At 46.9% G+C, this 21,341-nt stretch overlaps 1 long non-coding RNA gene across 32 annotated transcripts in view; it reads right to left on the reverse strand.

The window, feature by feature from the left end:
- LOC105064761 (putative serine protease 47) overlaps positions 1-21,341 on the reverse strand; it is a 90,521-nt gene that overhangs the window by 47,400 nt on the left and 21,780 nt on the right. For 9 of the 32 annotated variants that reach the window (XR_012511284.1, XR_012511274.1, XR_012511268.1 and 6 more), the window contains exons 1-5: positions 9,693-11,557; positions 6,195-7,205; positions 5,798-5,974; positions 5,303-5,492; positions 2,770-5,209 (exon numbers count right to left, since the gene is read on the reverse strand). This is a non-coding gene — a long non-coding RNA (putative serine protease 47). Of the gene's footprint in view, positions 1-2,769; positions 5,210-5,302; positions 5,493-5,797; positions 5,975-6,194; positions 11,558-13,934; positions 14,199-16,030; positions 16,117-16,804; positions 17,013-21,341 lie in introns of those variants that run through there. The other 23 variants (XR_012511272.1, XR_012511269.1, XR_012511266.1 and 20 more) reach the window with 23 other exon arrangements.

Genomic DNA, 21,341 nt, shown 5'->3' on the forward strand with positions numbered 1-21,341 from the left:
GGCTGCAGGCAGCACAGGTACCAGGAAGCAGCTCTGAGGCCAGTCAGAAGGATCACCTCCTCTGAGGATGGTGGCTCCGCCCAGGGTCCTGCCCCCTTCAGGAGCAGCCCCACCTCCAGCGACCGATGGATGCAGGGGCTTTGGGCTCAGCCCTACTGCCCCAACTTAGGACAATTCTGGAGGGCCCTTCCAGCCCGAGAGCTTTGTCCCTTCCCGCACCGCTGCAGCTCAGACGCGACCCTGGGACCCACTGCAATACATGGGAGGCAAGAGGGCCCAAGGCTCCCAACAGCCACTCCCAGCTCAGTTCCACCAGAGATGACTAGTTTCTACATTCAGAAAAGGGGAGGGGGGAATCTAAACTTGACATAGCTTGGCTTTTTCACTCCTCATTTCATGGCAGGAGGTTATAGAGCCAAAGGTTTGTAAGAACCATCCTGTTGTCAGATGAACATGACAACATTGATGAGGAACACACAGCTGCTGCCTTGAAGCCCCCTTTTGTGAGAGAGAAGAAACGACAGTGTGAGTTCCCTCTAGCTCTGAGAATGAGATGTTAACTGGTCCTGCTGTGGAAAATTCATTCAGAAACTAGTCAGCTTTCTTGTTTCAGGGAGGGGGGGAAGGTAATTAGGTTTGTCTATCTATTTTTAATGGTGGGACTGGGGATTGAACCCAGCACATCGTGCATGCTAAGCACATGCTCTGCCACTGAGCTCTACCGTCCCCCCTAGGAAACTAGTCAGAAGTAGAAAGGGCCAAGAATAGCCAAGACAATGTTTGCAGAAGGAAAACAAGAAACAGAGCTTTTCCTACTAGACAGCAACACCTTTTTAAAGGTGCAGTAGTAATTAAGGCAGCGGGGTTCCGATGTGAGAAGAAACAGGCCAACGAATGGAAGAACCGTAAGGTGGACTCATACACACGTGGAGACGATTTACAGCAGGGGTGGTGCTTCGGGGAAGGGGGCAGAGGGCGGTCCTGTGAGTAAAGGATGCCAGGGCCACTGAATACAGACCACTTAAAAAAGAAATGGAAACAAATGTGATGCTACCTCATACAAAAGTCAACTGCTGAGAGGGGGCAAGGAAGCAGCTGGGGTTATGAAGAAGGCAACATCGAGGATCTGACTGTGACGGTGGACACACAGACCTACATAGGTGAGAAAATTGTGTAGACCCTAATTCACACACACACACAAATGAGTGCAAATGAAACTAGGGAAGAAAGCCCGTGTCAATGTCCTGGTTGTGAAGGTTTACAACATTTCCTCAAAATGTCACCATTATGTGAAGCTGGGAAAAGTGTAAAGAATCTTTCTGGATTTTTATTATTATATTTTTATTTATTACTTTATTTGGGGGGAGGTAATTGCATTTTTATTTATTGATTTTTAATGGTGGTACTAAGGATTGAACCCAGGACCTCGTGCTTGCTAGGCACACATTCTTCCACGGAGTTATCCCCTCCCCCTCTGGACTATCTCTTAAAACTGCATGGGAATCTGCAATTAACTCAATACAATTTTCTATTAAATTCAAGGTACAGGCAGACCTCAGAAATACTGCAAGTTCAGTTCCAGACCATGTGGTAAAGCAAATGTTGCAATACAGCAAGTCACACAAAGTTTTGGCTTCCCAGTGCATGTAAAAGGGACCCCTATACTTCACTGTAGTCTATAGATGTGCAAGAGAGTTGTCTAAAAAAACAACATGCACACCTTAATTTAACAGTATGTTTGGTGGGAAGAGGGCAGAGCTCAGTGGTAGAGCTCGTGCTTAGCATGCACGGGGCCTGGGTTCCATCCCAAGTCCCTCCATAAACAAACAAACAAACCTAATCCCCCCCCAAAATAAAAAAAATATTTTCTTGCTAAAAACTGCTGACCATCACCTGACAAGGCAGGATTACCACAAATCTGTAATTTGTAAACTAACACAGTATCTTCAAAGTGAAATAAAGCAAAGCACAGTAAAACACCGTACACTTGTAAGTTAAATTTTAAATGCAAAAGGCAAAACTACATGCGTGTGCCCCGGGAGACTGCTACAGACTGAGCTGTATCCCTTCCCAAAGTTCCTTTGTAGAAGCCCCACCCCCAGTGGGGTTGTACCTGGAGAGGGGGCCAAATTAAGGTTAAGCAAAGTCCTCAGGGTAGAGCCTTAATCTAATAGGACTGGTGTCCTTCTAGGATGAGACACCAGAACCGCTCTCTTCCCCACCCCTCCACTCCTCCTCCTCAGCTCATCCAAGGCCATTTGGACCCAGAGAGAAGGCAGCCATCTGCAGACCAAGGACAGAGGTCACTCCAGAAACCACCCACAGTGGCACCCTGGAACTTGAACTTCTAATCTCCAGAACCGTGAGAAAATAAACGTGTTATTCTGTTATTGTATCCTGAGCTGATAAATACAGAAACATACACAAGACTGTTCAGTGTCATATTCATTACACTAGCCCAAACTGGAGAAAACCCAAAAGCCCATCAATTTCAGGATGGATAAATGATTAGTGATATAAATGTATATATACGAGCATAAATACAGTGAAAGACTACACAACAAGGAACACAGGACTATAAACCAACTATACTTCAATTAAAAATAAAAAAAATAAAGGAAAAAAAAGACTACACAACAAGGAGATAAATGAAACACAACTACAGGCAATAAAATGGATCAATCTCATAAACCATGCTGAATAAAGTGATGGACACAACATCATCCAATATGTATTTTTCTACTTTTTCAGAAATAAAGTAAAACTTACATATAATGTGCAGGAGCGAATGCTTAGATGATGAAGCTACAAACAGAAACAAGGAAGTGATTACTATAAAAGATATTAGCATTTCTCTAACTGGTTTTAATAAACTGTTACAATGTATTTGGTATTCACTACAATGATAAAAGGGCACATGGCGTGGGACCCTGGACTCCAGTCCCAGCTGCCTGTGTGACCGTGAGCAAGTTGCTTCGTTTCTCCATGTCTGAATTTCAAGGCTGTAATCAGGGGATCTATCTCATGGGGACATTTTGAATATTGATAATATCACATATCTAAAGCTGAACAGGACCTGGTACTTAAGCTCTCAGATGTTAGCAAATATATTTTTTAAATGTTCTAGCCACTTTTAGCATTTAAGAGAATCTATCAGATTTGTGATTTAGTTAAATTGTACAAGTTTCATTCAATATATACATTCATTTAAAAATTGGAGCAAATTACACTTGTAAAAGTGTAAGTTTTGGTTTATCAGGTGTGAGAGCAGTATACAAGTATTTAACGTTTCTTCCTTAGAGAAATGTTGATTAATAGTCACAGATTAAGTAATCAGAGTTCAAGGAAGGTGTAAATAAGAGTATTCTTGGCAGTTTGGTACAGCCATTATGGAAAACAGTAGGGCAATTGCTAAAAAAGCTAAATATATACTTACCATTTGATAAAGCAATCCCACTCCTGGGCGTTTTACCCAGAGGGAACCATAATTTGAAAAGATACATGAACCCCAACGTTCATAGCAGCACTATTTACAATAGTCAAACATGGAAGCAATCTAAATGTCCATCAACAGGTGACTGGATAAAGAAGTTGTGGTATATATACAATGGAATACTACTCAGCCATAAAAAATAAAATGCCTGCAGCAACTTGGATGGACCTGGAGATCTTCATTCTAAGTGAAGTCAGAAAGAGAAAGAAAAATGCCATATTTTATCACTTATGTATTTAGTCTTTAAGGAAAGACAAATGAAGTTACTTACAAAACAGAAAGACTCACAGACATGGAAAATAAGCTTATGGTTACTGAGGGGAAAGGGGGTGGGAAGGGATAAATTGGGAGTTTGAGATTTACAGTTACTGCTACCATATATAAAATAGCGAAGGTCCTACTATATAGCACAGGGAACTGTATTTAATATCTTGTAGTAAACTATAATAAAAAGAATATGAAAAAGAATATATGTATGTATGTATGTGTATGACTGAAACATTACACTGTACACAAGAAATTGACACCACATTGTAAACTGACTATACTTCAATTAAAAAAGAGAGAGTGAGTATTTTTTCTCTTCAGGCAGAAGGAATCTCTCCACAAGGCTCCCAGAGTCCTGCCCTGTGGGCCTCCTGTTACATATGCTCCTCCTTCCAGAAGCCGGCCCCTCCTCCAGGGCCCTGGGTTTGCCTCCCTCTTGCTTTCACAGGGCTTGAGGGCCGCTATCATCCCCACCTGCCTCTCGGTTGTTAGCCTCTACCTCCGCAGCATCACACCCAGCCACCATCCAGCCCTGTTCTACAGGGGGAAATAAACTCATTGTTGACTCAGTGCCCTCTCCATCACCAGCTATTTCTCTTTTCTCCACCTCTTCAAAGATTACCCAGGTTTAACCATCCAGGAGCATCAACTTCGCTTACCAAACACATCCACTAGATATATTCCACATGCGTTTCCATTTAAATTCAATTCCCTCCAAACTGGCTTCGAAGAGCTGACAGCTGCAGCTGAACTGTTCTTGAAAAGCTAGCAGAGAGTGGGGGGGTATGCCAACCAAGGAACAGTTGTTTGCCTTCACCTGCCTGGACTGCTGGGCTGCATCCCCCCAAACAGGTATCCCCCTCCCTGATGCTCCCCCCTCTTCCTGGTGGGGACCCAGACAGGAAAGGCCACCTTGATTCCAGAGCCGGGGTACTGGGGACTCCTCAGATTCCATCACCCCCTCCCCTAACACTATGAGGAGCTGAAACCAGTTTTTGAAATTGTCTTTTTTTCTTTTCCCCATCATAACCTGGAAAGAACACTGACCAAGATGAAACCAATGGGTTGTTCTCTCCCTTGCCTTGAGACCACTGGCACTCTCTATGGAGTGTCTGTGTCTCTAAGTAAACTTGCTTTCTCTTAAACAAAACAAAAAAAGACGAAATCAATAAAGATCATTTACTATAAAACCACTGAAACTTTCCTTAAAAGCTTGAGCTTGTGATAACTTGAAGGTGACAGAATTTAGGATGGTGGTCCCTACTCCCATCGTCATCCGCATCTTTCATGGAGCCTTAGCCTCCTGGCCTCCATCTACCAGCAATGCCGCCCTGTGGTGAGGTCCGCCACCAGCCGACCTCTGGATAAGGGACTCAGGACCGGCCGCAGCCTTAAACCGAGCACCCCGAGGCCCGCGCAGATTTTAGCACCCGTCTACCCGGGCTCTGGCTGAAATAAAAAGAAAGCAGCTGGTTGGGTGCAGGCCTTGAGGAAATGACCCCAGAACTATGGTTTTCAAACTCCGGTGTTTATCAGAATTACCTGGAGGGCGTGTTAAAACACAGATTACTCGGTGCCACCCCTAGTTTCCGATTCCATGGGTCAGGGTGGGCGCCCCAGTTTGCAGCTCGAACAAGCTCCCAGGTGGTGCTGATTCTGCTGGTCCGGGGACTACTATGCTTGGAAACCCGCTGTCCTGGTTATCTAAGTGGTAGGGCAGGCCTGCAAGAGACTCCGCAGAAGACATCCCCTAAAGATGCTGCTCCGAGGACCCTCGCCCCAGAGTGCACAGATATGCTAGATTTTCACCTTTGGGTCTAGCCACCGACTCCTTCCCAAACTCTTCTCGCTCTCCCTGCTCAGGAGCCCGGACCCACACCCAGGGGGTTTTTAAGACTTGGTGGCTGTTTTCGAAACTGCCCGAGGCCCTCAGACTAAAGAACTGAAATGAGCCGCAAAGATACGGGGAGCGAAATCCACCTTCCCGGGCTCCTGGGCAGAGGAAGCATTCCCTGCTGGGGCCCCTGAAACCCCTACCTCGGTTGTCGCCGATCCGAAGCTGGAAAGACATCGCCACGATGAGGAGCATTGTAAGATACTGGTAGAAGGGCGGTCCAATAATGAAGATCAGGACTCCGCATCCTGGGACCGCGCTCACCGCGAGTGAGACCCCGAACCACCGGTGGAGCGCTGTGATCAGTTCGCCGTCCTGGCCTGCGGAGGGGAGGGGAGGGGTGCTGAGCCTCGGGGCCCAGGGTCAGGAAGGGAAGGGGCCTTCGGGGTCGGAGTCCGCCCAGACTGGCCCAAGGAGGGTCCAGGATTCTGGGGAACTTCGGGGGCACGACAGAGACCCACCCTTGAGGAGTGACGTGGGCGGCACCAGACCGGATGCGACCTGCGGGCATCCGAGGGCGCGGGCTCCCGGCTCACTCACCGAACAGCACGGGCAGCATCCACAGCTCTGCGTAGAGGATCTCTGGTTTGTGACTTGCCTGTCCTCTCGAATCTACCTCAGACTTAGGGCGCGAGGAAGCCCCAGGCACCGGAGCAGTGCCGGGAGCAGCATCTGCCGGTGGCGGGGTGCAGGGAGGGAGGGAGTTGGGGAGGGCGGCCTCCTCCTGCCCGGCCTGCCCCGCCCCTCACGCGCCCCCAGACCTGCATCCCCGGGGCCGGCCGCCGCGTCCCACCTCAGCCGCCGCTTCCCCAGGGGCCGCCGCAACTGCCGCGTCCCCCAGGGCCACCGCGTCCCACCGCAGCCGCCGCGTCCCAGCGCCTCTCTGAACCAGCGATCCCGGAGCAGGGACGCTGTCAGTCACCAACTCTGCGGGCTAAGGGGCCTGGAACAACCCCCAGGACCGCTAGGCTGGAGTTTGCCAGGGTCTCTGGCCAGCTGCACAGATGGGGCTCCTTGGGTGCCAAGTGGAGGGAATCCGGGAATGGGAGCAGGGGATGAAGCGGGGCGGCGGAAGAACGGAACCCACGCGGCCTTGGAAGACTCCACCGTCCTCAAAGCCTCCATGTCTCCTAGAAGGCCCTTCTCCCCAGGCTGAGGTCTCCCCCAGCCCGAGGAACCACACCTGCCCACCACGGGGGAACCTGCAGCCGCTCACGGAGCGGGCGGTGGGACCCTGAGCCCAGCTGAGTGCCTGCCCCCACCATTCAACACCTCTTTCCGGAAAACGAATGCTCCAATACCTGAAACAACTTGTTTGGAGAGAGGAAAACTTGCATGATGTGATGAAAATGGTCCTTGACCTCTTTGATCTTCCTGCCTAGAACCTATAATCCCACTCCAATCATGGCGAAAACCTTACACGATTTCCACGAGGGGCATCCTGTGCGCCTCAAATCTGTCAAGGTCATCAAAACCTATAGAAGCCTGGGAAAATGTCACAACCAAGAGGAGCCTAAGGAGGTGGTGATGATGACAGGCAACGTGGGGGTCCTAGAACAGATAACGAATACATGGTAAAAATTAAGGAAATGGGAATAAGTAGGCACTGCTTCATAATAATGTGTCACTATTGGTTGTTGATTTTAAAGATTATTACCAGTGTGTACAATACACTCTATAAAGGATGCAATGATAGGGAAAACTGAAGCTATAATATGGAACTCTCCTATCTGCTCAGTTTTTCTATAAATCTCACACTGCTGTAAAATGTTAAGATCTAGTAGTAAAATTAAATACAGCCGACCCTTTAACAACACGGGTTTGAAATGCACAGGTCCCCTTGTGCGTAGATTTTTTCAGTATTAAGTAAGCTTGGGAGTTGGCTGACTCCATCTGCTGAGTGGCAGGCAGGGAGGAACTTGGTATACAGAGGGGTGACTCTGAGTTATCAGTGGATTTTCCACTGTGCGGTGGGTCGGTTCTCCTAATCCTGGTGTGGTCAAGGGTCAAAGGTGATCAGGAAACATTTACAAATGAAATGGGACATCTAGACTTTGCCTCTAAACAATCTAAGTGTAGGAAATATAATACAAACAAGATTACTGGTTATTTTGAAGCTGAACAATAGATAGACTGGGCTCATTACACTGTTTCTCTACCTCCTTTTGATCTATTTTTCATAATAGAAAGTTTAATTGAAAGGAATGAGTTAAATCTATATGCCAAGATATGGGAAAGAAAAAAAAGTTTGAGTATGTTATGAAGATAAGTTAGAAAGGGGAGTATTATTTGCCATCTTATATCTTTCCATACTGTTTATATTTGTATTTGTGTGTTTAAAATACAACATTAATTGGATAACTTGGTGCACTTCCTACAAAGGAAGAAAGTCTATTTGAATGACAACGACATTTTTAGTTAATCCTCCAATCTCAAGGTATCTTTTTTAATCCCTAAACAGAGTAATAGGCTTCTGTGTAACAGGCAGGCTATAAATCCGTGAGTTTCCCCCCTTCTGTTTTAGCAGTGTGGTTGGCTTACCTAGCACATGCGGGGAACAGTGTGGCACGCACACTCACCACATTAAAAAAAAAAATCACCTCTTGTTCGAGGAAAAGTTTTGTTTTAAATAAAGTACATCCTTTTTAGGTGCAATGGGAAAGTAAATCTCCCTCCCTACCAGTCTCCTAAACTGTGATCCATGAAGATGATAATGAAATCTGGGGAAATACTTACTATTATTTAAAAAAAAAATTTAACACAGGTACCGGGGATTGAACCCAGAACCTCATGCAAGCTAAGCACGTGCTCTACCACAGAGCTGTACCCTCTCCCCTCTGGGGAGATATTTTAATAAATGAAAAAGTCCAACAAAGAGGGCCATTTACAGAGAATAAAGCTGCCCAGGATGATGAAAGTGCCAGGGAGTTTGGGGTGTTTTTTGTTGTTGGTTGTTGATGTCATTCTTTTTGCTTTGCTTTTGTCACAAACCGTAAAAGACTACCGTGGTGACTGCTGCCCTTCTGTGGAGCCAGGGTTTTAACTTCCATTAAAAAAATAAATAAGTACACTTAATTACCTCCCCCCAAGAATTTTTTTAAAAGCTTTCATTTGCTCTATTCGTGATCCTGTTGACCACTTTGTAATATTTTGTTTTGTTTTTACTTTTTTTTTGGTGGGGGAAGGTAATTAGGTTTATTTATTCATTCATTTATTTATTATTTTTTTATGGTGGTACTGGGGATTGAAGCCAGGACCTCATGCATGCTAAGCATGTGCTCTACCACTTGAGTTATACCCTCCCCGTCTCCAATTGGTAATGTTTTTATTAACACATTAAAAAAAAGCATTATCAATGCCCTCAAGTGGAGATAAACTGTTCTTATAAATGTAACCCCTGTCTCAGGAATGACAGAGAGAAGCAGTTTCCTCACTCCCTCCACCGGGATCTGTAACCAGGCTATGTCTGTGGGCTTGGCCATCGACCAGCCTCTCTTCTCAATCTACTGCTACAAAGAAGAGACAGGGCTGGACAATGGTCTCTTAGACAATTCAAGTCAATAAAGGGGCAGGGTACAGCTCGGTGGCAGAGTGCCTGCTTAGCGAGCACGAGGTCCTGGGCTCAGTACCCAGTACTGGCATTAAAAATAAATAAATAATCCCACTCCTGGGCATGTATCCAGAGAAAAGTATAATTTGAAAAGACACATGCACCCCAGTGTTCGCAGCAGCACTGTTTACAATAGCCAAGACATGCAAACAACCTGAAATATCTATTGACAGATGAATGGATAAAGATGTGATATATGTACACAATGGAATACTACTCAGCCATAAAAAGTAAATAAAATAATGCCCTTTACAGCAGCATGGGTGGACCTGGAGATCATCATTCTAAGTGAAGCAAATCAGAAAGAAAAAGAAAAAGAAAAATCCCATATGGTATCATTATATGTGGAATCAAAAAAAAAAAAAAAAAGACACAAATGAACTTACTTAGAAAACAGAAAGACTCACAGACATAGGGAACAAACTTACGGTTACCAAGGGGGAAAGGGGCAGCAGTCACCATCAGTGCTGGCATGAAGGTTTCTGCAGGGTCGGCAGGTGGGGCAGGTGGAGGGCAGGCTCACGGAGTCTACATCTTGTGTCTTCTGCAACCTGTGATCTTCTGATTCTCTGCTTTGTTACCAATTCATAATCATTCATACAGGTGTGTCAAATTTTAAAATATAAACATCAGAGTTGGTCATTCTAGAAAATGAGCTGGTGTAGACAAATCCTGTTTCCAATATCCTGAGACAACTAGTGTTGATGCACACTTCTCCCCAGTGTGCTTAATTTTAAAGTAAGGATTTAAATTACGGGGGAGGAGGCTATAGCTTAGTGGTAGAGCGCGTGCTAAGCATGCACGAGGCCCTGGGTTCAGATCCCCAGTACTTCTGTTAAGTAAATAAATAAACCAACCTAATTACCTCCCCCTGGACCCCCCACCCCCAATTTAAATTATGAAAAATTTCACACATTCAAAACAGTTGTATAACAAAGACTCATGTACCACCCCCTCCCACTTAAAATGTTAGCATTTTCCACAGTTGCCTCACTACTCTCTTCTTTAAAATAGATACCACTGAAACATCTTTCCTTTCCGTCCCCACAGGGAGTCATTGTCCTGAAGTTGGTGTGCGTCTCCCATGTATGTTCTGCTACTTTCTCCAGTGCATTTGCAGAAATATTCTTTGGCAGTTGGTTTAGAATAAATGGCATCTGATATGCAAACAGTTTTGTTCTTTAGTTATGATGTGTTTGCTTTTTTTTTTAAATCCTGTAAATGGAGAGTGTCAGTCATTTACATAAAGGGGATAATTTTAATGCGCTGAATTCCCTCATTACATCACCTAGGCTCCAACAGTTATCTGAGAGGAGATAATGAATCTAACTTTACTGAATCTTTTTGTTTCTCCAATTTAATGTTAAAAATCAACATAATAACGCGTGCAAGTTGTAAAAAAAGGTCTTGGGGTTATAAAGTAAGTCTCAGTCTCTTACTAATTTTTTTTCAACTGTATGTATTGTGAATATCTTTTAGTTTAAATTGCTTTTCACCTTCTTTAAGGTGTCTTGTTTGTTTTGGGGGAGGGAGGTAGTTAGATTTATTTATTTACTTATTTATTTATCTTTTTTTTGATTTAGAGAGATACATACTGCATGTTTCAGAAGGCTAGAGAAAGGCCATGAGATGTGGCGGTTGTGCGCTCAGGTTAAAGTAAGAGTAGATATAGACTCTGTAGACAGAGTGCGTGTTATCTGGGAAGAAAAGGGAGCGAGAGAGGGAGCGAGAGAGGCCGCGAGGCATGGTGTTGCCAGTTTTTATGGGCTCAGTAGCTTCACATGCCAACAAGTGGGATTCTTATGTATCTTTTAATGTACTGGGGCTTGAACCCAGGTCCTTGTGCATGCTGAGCACACACTGTGCCACTGAGCTACACCCTCCCCCAAGGTGTCTTTTGATGAATAAAGTTCTTAATCTTAATATAGTCAGATTCATCAGCCTTCATGGTAAGTGCACTCCTTGTCCTGCTTAAGAAATCCTTCCCTGCCTTGAGGTCTAGAGACGTTCACTCTCCTTTCCACTAAGAATGCTGGCGTTTCTATCTTAATGTTTAAATCCTTGAATCATCTGGGGTTAATTTTTTTAAATTAGGCATAATATTGGGATATAATTTCATCTTTTTATAAATTGATAGTTTTGTGCTTGAGCCATTCTCTTAAGGCTACATCTCCAACTTGCGGCCTCTTCAAATCATCTCCCTGACATTTCTCAGACTCCTACATGGAGCGTGAGTTAGCCACAAGGCTGCTTTGTGGCTGCCCAATCCCACACTCGCAGCACCCTGCCCACCCCACCCCGTTCTCTGGAGGACCATCTCCACCTTCCCATCCCCTCCCCTCCCCTCCTCCGAATGCTGGTGGGCCCAGCTCTGAATTGACAGGGGTTTCCACTGCTTTGACTCATTTCTTCTGGCACCAGAACCCCTTGGCCTTGGGAATGCGTGAGGAGAGGATGCTGTCGACTCTTCCCCTAGAAACAAGTGTTTGGGCTTGAACCCCAGAAGGCAGGAATCCAGGTTTGGGGGTGCGAGGACCACACAGGGGCCAAATCTAGTCTAAAGGAGGCTCTGTTTCCCCTTGGCATGCTGGGGCCGGACCCCAGGACTTCACTGCACCAACAACCACTGCAACTTCTGGGGACTGAGGAGTAATTCCTGCCATTTAACAAAGAGGAAAATGAGATTCTGAAATTCATTATCTTTCAGGGTCATAATGGAGGCTCTAAAGTGGCCCCACGGTTCAAGGTCCTTGAAGGCCCTAAGTCTGAACTTTCGAATCTACCCTGATTTCAAAGCTCACATCATGTGCACTGCCTGGCCACTCTGGCCCAAACTGTGTGACCCCGGCTTCCAGCTCTAAAGAAACTTGTTTAGTCATGTAAAAAAAAAAAAAACAACAACATACGGAGGAGAGGGGCAGGTATAGCTCAGGGGTAGAGCACGTGCTCAGCATGCGCAAGGTCCTGGGTTCAATCCCCAGTAGTTCCGTTAAAAAACAAAACCAAGCAAAACCACATTGCTGTAAGTAACGCACTAGAGCCACCCGATGAGGGCATGCTGTCAGTGACGCATGGCTTCAGCGGGCTTTTACGGCCACTTCACATTCAATCAAAACCTGCGGGCTGTTCTTTTGCGACCACCGGTGTATCAGGTGAGATAATGGGCAATGGCTGAAACTAGCAAATGGAAGGTTATAAACTGGATAGTCAAAACGTCTGGAAGGTCCAGCCCATAGGTGTGAAAAGTTTATAAGCAAATTTGATGTTTCCTTTTATATGTATCCTTGTGCTTAGCGTTTGATATTGTCTTTAAGAATTTGTAAATGATTACTCATTAGCTCTGTTATCAATCATAAGTAAACTATTGGAGAATAAAAAACTATGAAAATGACATCTACTATAGCGTCATGAGACAAATATAAATATAATTTAAGTAAAATTTTTTCTTTTTATTTCAGAGACAGATCACCTGGCTTGAAGATGATATTAAACCTAAAAGTACTGCCAAGGAATTTTGTATACTTCCAAGTGATACGCACCACTCATGAGCATAAGGGTCTTGGTAAGTCAAATGTTCATCAATTTCTGAGTTCTTCAATATTATAACAAATGGTTAAGTTGCTCAAGGATTTATCACAGCTACCTATTTTGTAACACGGGTCCTATGTAATAAATTCTAGAGTCAATACACCCATGTGACCCCAAACCACTATTTGTTTTCTCTGGCTGTGCAGGGATATTACAGTCAACTATGTGACTGCTAAAGATCAGCGCAGGCTGAGTGCTCCTTTACACGGCATCCACACCCAGGTCCGCACTCACAGCTGGAGAGCAGCAGCCGGCAGGGGCCCGCATCCCTGGGGAACGTGTGCAGCGGCAGGGGCGCTCTGCGTTTATGGTGAGCCTGCCAGAGAGCCAAGCATCACTGTCGTGCTCAGCCAGTGACAACCTAGCAAAGGCCCCAAGCAAAGCTGGAGCGGGCACGCCGCCACAACGTGGTGGGCAGGAGGGTTAGGGGTCACCACAGGGAGGGGCACCCTCCATGCAGGAGACTATTGGTTGTTTTTGTATTGTGTTACTTTGTTTTGCTTTTAACTATCTGAAGCAGAGAGAATTTCCATTAGTAGAATTCCTAAGTGTGTCAAGAAATAAACCCCAGTAAGAGAGGAAACATATTGAAACAAGGTGTCCTTGTGTCCCTATGTCCTTGTTTACAATCTGTTTGATGGAATTAAATCCTCCCTTCATTTTGAAAGCGATGTATTTGCCTAAATAAGTATACTGTCAAGTTAATCCACTTGCAGGGAGGATTTCCTATTTGGCCATCTCTCCCATTCGACGAGGCAGATGGTGGCTGCTCTAAATGTGCTTATTGACTCTTTCCAAGTAGGCAACCCTGGGGTCAGAGTTTCTATAAAGGACCCCAGGACCGAGCATGTCTCTATTATCATTTGCTGACGCTCACCTTCATTTCAGAGTCTTGTTTATATCCCTTTAAGACTGACGAGGAAACAGCCATTTTAAACTCCAGTTTTCTAAATGTAACTAACTCAGCAGCAGAGTTCCCTTTCCTGGCCTCTTCTGCTGTTGTTCCCAGCCTGCCAAAACTGTTATTTCCCTGAAACTTTAAAACTCTCTGACCTCCTGCTTATTTGGTTATGAATCTGTACCTTTGTGCTGTGGATACTTGTTTCCCATATGAGTTACAGATCCTCCTTACTGCCACAAATCACCTGCAGTTAAAAGTTCATGAGCCTGTACGCGGGGGGAGGGAGGTGTGCTTGGAAGCTGCTGGTGGTGTTCGCTGAGCCAGGAGGGCACAGGGCCGTTATCCGAGGTGTTGGAAAATCACCTTCCGCTGAGGCATGCTGAATTTGAAATGCTGCTTTCAAGAGGCGATATCCCACGGGCAGGTGGCTCCAAGAATCTGGTGCCTAGAAGGGAAGTTCAGGGTTAGAAATAACATGTGGGAATCCTCGGCATGGATATGGCTTTTTAAGGTCCTGGGAACAGATGAGCTAAGCCAGCGGGGAAGTGGAAACTGGGTAAAGTGATGGGGAAGCCCTGAGGCAAAAGGAGCAGAATGAGGAGAGGCCGCATCAAGAGCAGGGCAGGAGGTGCAGGAAGGAGCTATGATGCTGCAAAGTCAGTGAGAGACAGACACCCTTAGAACAGAGAGGACTCGGATGTGGGAGGGCAGGGTCCAGAGGGCACTGTCCTGACCCCAGTGCAGGATGGGCAGAGAGACTGGCTTAGGCGCAGGGTACTCTGTGGTATGTACTTTTACATAGTTGAGTAATTCTCCACAAATCCCATGTTTATCCTTTCCACTGAGTTTCCATTTAAAGAAACCTTCTGAGACAGGGAATTCAATTGACCAGACCCAGCCTTTTCCTGACTCATCTGCTCACTCATCATCACTTTGTTGCACTATGTCAGGCCTGGCAAGCCACTCAAGACCCAGAACTGTGCCAACAGGAGAGCTCCTGCCTTCGAGGACCTCATGCTCCAGGCAGGGATAATGGGCCTTGAACTAACAATGAAGGTGAAAACCCGCCATGTCTGATCCGTTGACTGCTACTGACTGGACAAGACAGTAATGCGTGGCTCTTCCAGTGAAAGCTGAGAGGACCAAGGTACCTGCACTTAAGAGAAAGAGTAAGAGTGGGAGGAAAGCAAAGGGCCGGGCAGAGGCGGTGGTGTGCAAAATTAAAGGCATGGCATGGATCTCAGAATTATTTTGACACAAGGTCTGTGAACATGCTCACGTGAGACTGGCCTAGGAGGTAAGAGGCTGGCTAGGTTTTTGGAGAGCTCTACTGCCACTAGGACCTCAAGTCAGGAAGGAAAGTCTGTGACTATTTGAGACATAGATGTACGTTTGCATTCTTATCTGTAACGGGCAGATAGTGACCTGGAAAAGATGATGGGACCACAAAGGAGGCTTACTCTCCAGCGCCAACTTTCCCACCGTCAGAAGAGTTAGTGGAAAAGGAAAACTCCTGGACAAGGGCGTCGAGAGCCAGGGAGAGAGGCCTCTGGGAGCAGAATTAACGCTTAATCAGACGCTCTCCTCTCAGGGAGCACAGCCCACCCAGGCTCTGCCTACCGGGACCTCAGAATGGCTGCAAACCAGCGGGCTGATGGTGACTTTCCTGGCCCTTCTCTGTGCTTGTAGCCTTACTGTACATGGGGCAGGGATTAGGCAGCTTTCCTTTTTAGTTTATTAGAGGATGCTGGATCAGGGAAAGCCATGTTCAAACTTGATACGGAGAGCAGCACACATACAGGTCACCTTGACATTCGGGATGGGACTGGTGGACTTTTGTGTTGCCTCAACTGAAGAAAGGAGGAGTGTGTCTTTCCAGATGAGCAAGAGACAAAGTATTTGGCAGCTAGATCCAGGTCATGGTGACCATTGGTGCTGTTCACCAAACACTGCAGCATCCCTCCCTGTGGGCACGTGGTTCATTCACACGCCCCCTCCCCAGGTCCCGAGAGGCTGTGAAGCAGAGGCCCTTCTGAACACTGTGTGGGTGCAAAAGGTGGAAAGGAGAGTGGAACACAGTGTTGAGGGCTGCAGTGCTCACAGAGAAGGTGACTTAGAGCCAAGACCTCAGTGAGTGCAGAGTGAGCCACGCAGACAGAGGTGCCCCTTGCGGGAGCCCGGGGCAAAGGCAGCAGCAAGGTCAGAGGCATTCCTGATGAGACAGGAGCAATGCACGGTGCAGAACCAACCGGTGGGGCAGGGGAGCAGGCCCCGTACCTCCTTGATGGTAGGCTTCTAGCCAGTGATGGTTTCTGATTACGTAACAGGCCGTGTTTGCACAAAGATGAGAACACACTCAAAACCTTAAATAAAATTCAGGATGTGAGCCTGGCTGGTGTGGCACATGCAGGTGCCCATGGGGATTAGTTCCCCCTTCCCTTTAACACTGGTTTATTGGGCAAAGGACTGAGGAGAGAAGGATGAAGCTGTGCTCCCCAGCAGGGCCAAGGCCCCCCGGTGATGCGGGCAATGATACCCAATAGAGAATGTTCTCTGTAAAGGCCCCAACTGTATTTTGGAAAGAACCTAAAAGCATCCAGGTATTTTTCAATCCCAATATTGTAATGGGGATATTGAAACTCAAACAACTTGAAGAAATTTACCAAAGTTCCTCAATGTGTAGTTTGAATTCCGGGACCCCAAGGAAAAATTTCCAAGTGGATCTGTTTATTGTGTGAAAATGGTAAAATAAAAAGTCTCTTGCTAAACAAATAATTCTCTTTCATGCCCTTTCTCCCCTTATCTTCTCTGCTTTCCATCCCCATTAATGTACAGATTATGTCCCTTCACGGTACATTTTAAAATGCAGATTCTAATAGGTAAGCCATAGAGTCAGAGAGGCCGCGTTACTTGAAGCCCCTCCTGCGAGGCCCAGATGCCCTGCCCCTCCCAGGCGCTGATCACTGGGGTGGAGACAATAATGACTTTCTGCCCCGGGTGGATGGGAAACCAAGGCCGAAGAGATTAAGTAACTTTTATGAAGTCACACACCTGCTAAGGGCCAGTAGTTCCAAACTGTAGTCAAACTTTGCTTCCCTGGACGTGATGGAGCCCCGCTGCAGCAGCTGCAGGCTGGCGGCCAGACGTGGGGGCCGCCGTGACACGCTGCAGAGAGAACCCCAGCGCAGAAGCCACTCCACTGGTGCCCCGTTTACAAACTGTGCAAAGTGATTCCCTTCCTGGGCCTTTGATTCCTCCTCTGTAAAATGGGAGAGTTGGGTTAGATGAAATGTAAAAACTCTTCTGACTCGAACATTTCATATTTCCAAATCCCGGCCTGGAGTTAGCTTTTCAGTGTTGGAAGTAATTTTTCTTTAGGAAACTGTTTTCCTGTAAGGAAAGGGATCATACCAGGATGCTCTGGGGTGGGGCCTGCAGGATTTGGGGGCCTTCTTTTTATCTGGAACTCCTGCCACAAACTCCAGCTCAGGAGGGCGTAATGCACATGGCCTGCCTGGTGCCTGGTCTGGATGTTTTATTGTGTCTACATTTGCCGAACGGTTGAAGAAACAACTTCCCACCCACAAAGAAATACTTTTCTGTCTCTCATAAACATCTTTGTAACTGCATTAATCATCTTTCCTTCCTGCAGAGGAAAAAAAACATCCTTACAATGTCATCTAAAACACCATTTTACATAATTCAGAAATAGCTGGGAAATTAATGTGTGTGAAATACCAGTAAATGTAACAGGTGAGAAATATATAAAGTCCCCAAATTTAAACCTCCATGCTTGTGAAGCACCTGTGCTCATAATTTGTTTTAATAATTTGGAGCATTTAATGATTCCTATATAGGCCATTAGTGCCTGCAGCACGTGGAACATTTTAACAAAACACAAGAAAAAGCATGATGCTTAATGTTATCTACCTGTAACTTCTAAAACACTAGAATGTTATTTCTAATGCTTTTCTCCTTTCCTTTACCAGAGAAGAGGGCCAAATGGAAAAATGACAGATTAATGAAGGAGAGGGACTTGGTGACAGGAAGGGGCGGGAGTCACCCACTCCTGGGCACAGGCTCGCTCCCTCAGTCCCAGCAGGTCAGGACATCGCCTGGAACGGGACAGAGAAATACATCAGTCCTGGAAGTCACCGGCAGTTTTCTTTATAAAATGGTAATCACAGGCCCCTGCCAATTAAAGGTTGTTCAAATGTCTCATCTCAAAATATATAATATGCAGTGCTGATTAGAATAAAGCCATCTTTATTTCTTCCTTATCAGGTTTGGGCACATTCCAAAAAAAAAAATATATATATTTTTGATGTTACTTCCTCCAGGTCGCCCTGGGAAACTAGGCTTTGCAGCTGGCCTCTGCTTCTCCCCGGGCATCTGCCTTCACGTCCGTGGCCTCCACGGGCCACGCCTGCCCTGCGTGCAACCCTGGGTTCCTGAACATTCTCCCGCCTACCCCAGGCCTTCCAGCTTTGGGAAGCTGTTCACCCACTCCACAATGTGAGTCCTACTCTGTGCTGGGCATGGTGCTAGGTTTATATAAGGACAGATGCAACGCCCTGCCTTCAGGAGTGCAGGCCTGCAGTGTGGAGAGCATGCGATGCCCCACTCAGAGCCCAGGCGAGGGGAGGGCAGGCTCCAGGAAGCCAGAGAGGAGGAGCTCCTCCACTCTGGAGGAGCAGGCAGCTCTGCACAGACGGCCCCCCATCTGGTCCTCGGACCACCAGGCAGCAAGTGGACAGGTGAAGGGGTTACCAGTCAGGGAGGACTGTATCACAGCAGAGGAGTGAGACCATTTCAGGCATGGCAGATTGTGAAAAGTATTCGTTACAGGGATCTCCTGGTAAAAGCAGCAGGGGACGTGACCTCAAGATGCAACAGGGGAGCACAGCGCTCTCCTGAGCAGGTCCAGGACTTGTCACCTGATTCCTGATATTAATCAACCTAGGGCCCTTTTTAGGAAAAGGATATAAAAATATAAAAACAACATTAAATGCAAATATATATATGTGTGTGTATATATATACACACTTATTTTGCATGAGAAAAAACAAATACTTAACAATTGCAAATGCCACAAAAAGTCACAAAATTTGGGAAAAAACAGATTTTATTTTCATTTGCTAGCTGGCCTGTCGTCATCATTCTCATGTGTCCTACCTCTTTTTTTTTCCCCCTGAAGGATGCAGGTGGTCTCTAGAAGCTGGAAAAGGCAAGGAAACGGATTGTCTCCTCTGGCCCCAGAAGGAATGCAGCCCTGGGGGCACCTTGATTTCAAGCAGCAAGATAATAAACTTGTGCTGCCTCAAGTCACTGAGTTTGCACTCACTTGTTAGAGCAGCAATGGGAAACTCTTACTGTTGTGAATTCTGCACCTGACACGTTAGTTATTCCCTGTGAAAGAACGCCTTCAGCCTCCCTCCAGCTGCGTTTTCCTGGTGGGCTTGCGAACAGCTTGTCCACTTAATCCTACCTTGAGGATTAGAAGAGAAAAGAAGAAAACACAGTGAGAGCTCAGTGCTAGTTATCTTCGTTCTTAGGGCAGCGTGCTGGTTATTGTGCCAATATCTGACACTACATCTAACACCAGTGTGTGTGTGTTTTCCAACATCATTCAGTCCTCTGACACTGACTGGATGTCCAGCAGTTCGATTCAGCTTAGGAGCTGTCTGAACTTGGTGCAGACTCCATGGGCTAAGGACTCGGTCTCACCACGCTACCCCCCTGCAGACACCAGCTGCAAAGGGGGTGCCCGGGATGCTGGTGGTTCTTCCTGGCCAACCACGAACTAGTGGATTCCCATGACCTTCCCCTGTAGGTTCAATACTTGTTGATAATGACTCACGGAACTCAGGTGAACACTTTATTTGTTTACATTATAAAGACTGTCTCAGGAACAGCAGGTTGTCTCCAGTTGAGTTCCCCTAGCAGGCCTTGGAGCGCCACTAAACTGGATGCTCTGGCAAGGGTGACGGTGGGGCATTTGAACTTTTCGGCAAGCTCCCAGCCCAGGCATTTGAATGGAGGGTCATGTTGTATGTTTCTTTTTTGGAACTTGGAAGCCCCAGGAATTAAGGGTAGCAATTAGGTCCTGTGGCTTCCCTCATTTTGGCTAGCCAGCAGGGTATCACCCATGCAGGCCAGCACAATGCGCTGAGGGTGCAGTTCCCGCCAGGGGTCAAGGATGGTTGCCAGGGCCTTTTGGCACCCTTCTGAAGAGAAAGCCATGCCCTGGAGAAACACAGTCCATGGGGAGCGTGGGGCTGGACCCTCGCAGTTGGCCGTGGGAACCATAAATGCAAGAGAAGGCCTGTACCCCTTTTTCACGGGGACTGTGAAAAAGGCGACCTTGCTGTCTAGTATTGAGACATGTGGGTGGGTCATAGGGGGTCTCCCCAGCCAAGGGATGCCCTCTTGGGACTGGCCAGGTTGTGGCAAGCAATGTTCCAACCAAGGAGTGTTCCATGGTGAGTCTGAGGGCTCAGTTTGGCCTGCCCCCCATTTTTCTGTGACTAAGTTCTTAATGGTGGCCAGACACTCCCTACTTAAGGGCCATTGGGGAATTTTTGGTCCTGCCTTGGTGGTGTCCAGGGGCTTAGCAATAGGCTCCAGCCAATGTTGTTTAAGATGATTCTCAGGCGACCGGGCAGGGTCAGGGGATCACCCTGAGTCAGCTTCAGTGGGTCCCCCACTCGTTTCCCACCTCCAGGATTTTGATCTTAATGCCCCATTTTGCTAGGACATCCCAGCCGATGATGACTTGGAGCAGGTCTGGGACAATTATGGGGTCCTATGTCTCTTCCTTTATTTGATAGTCTGGGAGGGCCATGGTGACAGGCGCTCAAAATTTTTGTAGTTGTCCCATGAGGCCCCCAATTCCCCACACTGCCCCCTCTACTGGATCCAGTGGCTTGCCAGTACCATGAGCCAAGTCCTTCCCGACCACCGACCTGTCGGCGCCTGTATTGAGGTGGCCTCAGACTTCCTGGCCTGCAACTCATACTCTGATTACAGGTCGATGATCCACGTCCAGGACCGGGAATGTCTGGGCTTGACCCCATCAGATGGGGGAAGTGCCAAGTACTGCAAGTTGGGCAGTGATCCCTGGTGCGCATGTCCCAGTCCAGATTATTGTAATTTTTTTATTGGAGAATCACCTCAGTCCGAATCCCTGGGAGTAGCCAATTGTTTCCTGTGTCAAAATTATATCATTTTGGCCACCTGACATCAACGCAGCCAATAAGCCCTGGTGGGATATCCAGACTGGCCCCCAGGGGGACTGGGGTGACCACCCCAGCTCCTGGCAGTCTCTGATCATGGCTGTGAAGAGATCAAAGCAGTCGGCACCATCCATAATGGGCCACAGGGCTTGGGCGCCAGGTCGCAGGGCTTGACATTTGAGGGCTACGGCAGGGGTGTCCCCATGGCAGATGACGACTTCTCCCTCTGAGTCATCTGGGGGAGGGCCATGGGGACTTACTGGCCCTCCTGCTATCCGTTTTTTGCCGGCCTCTCGGGGCACAAGGCTGCCCAGTGACCAGGTTTTTGGCACATGGGGCAGGGTGTTTTTGGC

Source organism: Camelus bactrianus, chromosome 2, assembly GCF_048773025.1.
Source record: "Camelus bactrianus isolate YW-2024 breed Bactrian camel chromosome 2, ASM4877302v1, whole genome shotgun sequence".
Lineage (NCBI taxonomy): Eukaryota > Metazoa > Chordata > Mammalia > Artiodactyla > Camelidae > Camelus > Camelus bactrianus.